The following is a 2500-nucleotide window of genomic DNA, read 5'->3' on the forward strand; positions in this document are numbered from 1 at the left end:
TCTCTTTTCTCGATTGTTTTGTAAGAATTGGATTTAGAGTTTTCTGTTATATTCGTGTTAAATGAAAAACACGAATGTAAAAACCAATTTAGTTGATCGCGTGTATTAGGAATACATGGACATTAGCGTTTATTGATTATCAGTTTAGTTTCGTTCATTTTATATTAACCTATTAGTTTTTAAGTTTCCTGTATATTGTGTTTATTTCAGATCGAATGAAAATTAAATAAATCAGCTTGTATTTATACGATTCGAGAGTCCAGATTACTTTTATTGCGTTTTCATTGCCGAATGGACAATTATGAATTTGGGTTTTCGTAGAAGTTGCGCTGGTCGTTGCTTAAACAACCTACTCACAACTGAGTCTGAGCAAGAGACTATCACCCTCATAGTCTCTTGGTCTGAGACATCATGATTTACTGTCGCTGATAGTTGAGTTCAATTTCCCCTTTTTTTTTTTTTTTCTTGACAAGGATCTCATAAAGCACTCGCCAGGTGCCCTTGTTGTCCGATTTGAAAGCGTCTTATAATTTCTTTTTTTTTTTTTTTGCAAGCGTTAAGCCGTTCCTAATTTCAAAATTTGTCGTTGTGATTTAATTTATGAGAATGGGATTTGAAATAAATTCTTCGCATAGTTCCTTTTATCGACATAGGCAACCTTTTTAACAACTGAGCTTAAATTTTTATGGAGTAAAAATGATCTTTCATTTTGATAGACAATTTCCACGGTTAACTCGTTAAAAAAAATTTGGTTTTATCAACAGTTGATAATGTAAATTGGCCACCGTAAAGAGATTCTAAAAGCTGCGGTTTCGAGCGTTAGCCCTTAGTCAGAGCGAATCGAGGGATTATGGGTTACGTGTAGTTTTTATAGTAGAGTAGGAGCTACGCTATTGGTGGTAACATGGCAACGTGAAAAATAGGAATATATTAGTTAAATGAAAAGCGTTCGTTAATACCGTGAGGATTAAGGGTGCCGATTTGAAAGATGAATTTTTGTTCCAGGTTCTTGCGGCTTTCCGTCGTACCTAGATGTAGGGAAAGGCCGCAGATAGCCATGTGTTTTTTGGAGTGGTTAGGCAGATTAAAATGGCGAGCGACTGGCTTAGATGCATCCTTGTCATTCTTCTCAACATCACGAAGGTGTTCGCGGAATCGGTCACCTAGTCGTCTACCTGTCTCACCAATGTATAATTTATTGCATAACATACAGGTTATGCAATAAATGACATTTGCGGAGGTACATGTGAAACGATCGGTGATCTTAACAGATCGCTTAGGTCCCGATATCTTGCTAGTGTTAACAATGAAAAGACAAGTTTTGCATCGTGAGCGCGCGCATTTGAAAGTGCCGGATTGCTCGTTAGTTTTGAGCGCGCTTCTAACTAAAAAGGTGCCTACGTTTTTGTCGCGTTTGAATGAAATAAGTGGAGGTTGCGAAAAGATTCTACCAGTCTCGGGATCATTTTGGAGTAATTTAAAATTACTAAGCTAAATTAAGAATTTTCAAAGCTTTTATTTTACCTCAGGTTACATATTGTCATATAGTATGGCACCATTATCGCTCGTCAGACAAGAGAAAGCTTGAAAGGTTGCAGAAGCGAGCATTGAGAGCTATTTAATGTGACAGGACTAGCACTTATGAAGCATTTCTAGAGAAAGCAAGACTTCCAACGTTATGTAATCGCAGGCTCCAGGACATGGCCATTTATGTATAAAGTTAAGAATAATTTAGTTTCATCATATATTTCTGAACTTTTTAGTTGTGACATGAGTAGGTACAATCTTAGGAATACAGACGATTTCTCCTTACCAAGATGTAACGACGTTACATATGGAAGACATAGCTTAAGGTACATGGGACCTTACATTTGGTCGAAGCTTCACAAATCAATTAAAATGTTACGTCGAAAAATAATTGTGAAAACTGCAAGTTATGTAAAACTTAGCTTTTACTAATTTTATATTTTTTGTACATAGTTTTATTACTATTATCATTAGCTTAGTCTAATTAGTTTTAAGTAGTTGTCCCCAATTAGTTTTTACTTGTAAAAACTAGAACGATTGACACGTTAATAAAGTTATTATTATTATTATTATCATTATTATTATTATTATTATTATTATTATTATTATTATTATTAAGAATGATGCTTTTGACTGCGTGATTATGAGGATGGAAAGTGAGGGTGAATGAAATGCTGTCATTCTTATCTTTTGTGACTTTTGTAGTTGTGACTGTTGATCAAATTGTTGGGCGCGATGATGGCCCGCTTTGACCACAGAGACAGGATAGCCACGTTTTTCGAAGAACTGGCACATCTCCTCTGATTTGCTGGAAAAATCGGAGTCATCACTACATAAACGTCGAAGTCTAAGAAATTGAGAATAAGGAATGGAGTTCTTGACATGTGATGGATGTGACGATGAATACAACAAATAACTGTGTGAATCAGTAGGTTTGTAGTGCACACTAGTACGTAGCACGTTGCCTCTAATA

Source organism: Montipora capricornis, chromosome 3 (genome assembly GCF_036669925.1).
Source record: "Montipora capricornis isolate CH-2021 chromosome 3, ASM3666992v2, whole genome shotgun sequence".
In the NCBI taxonomy this organism is placed as follows: domain Eukaryota; kingdom Metazoa; phylum Cnidaria; class Anthozoa; order Scleractinia; family Acroporidae; genus Montipora; species Montipora capricornis.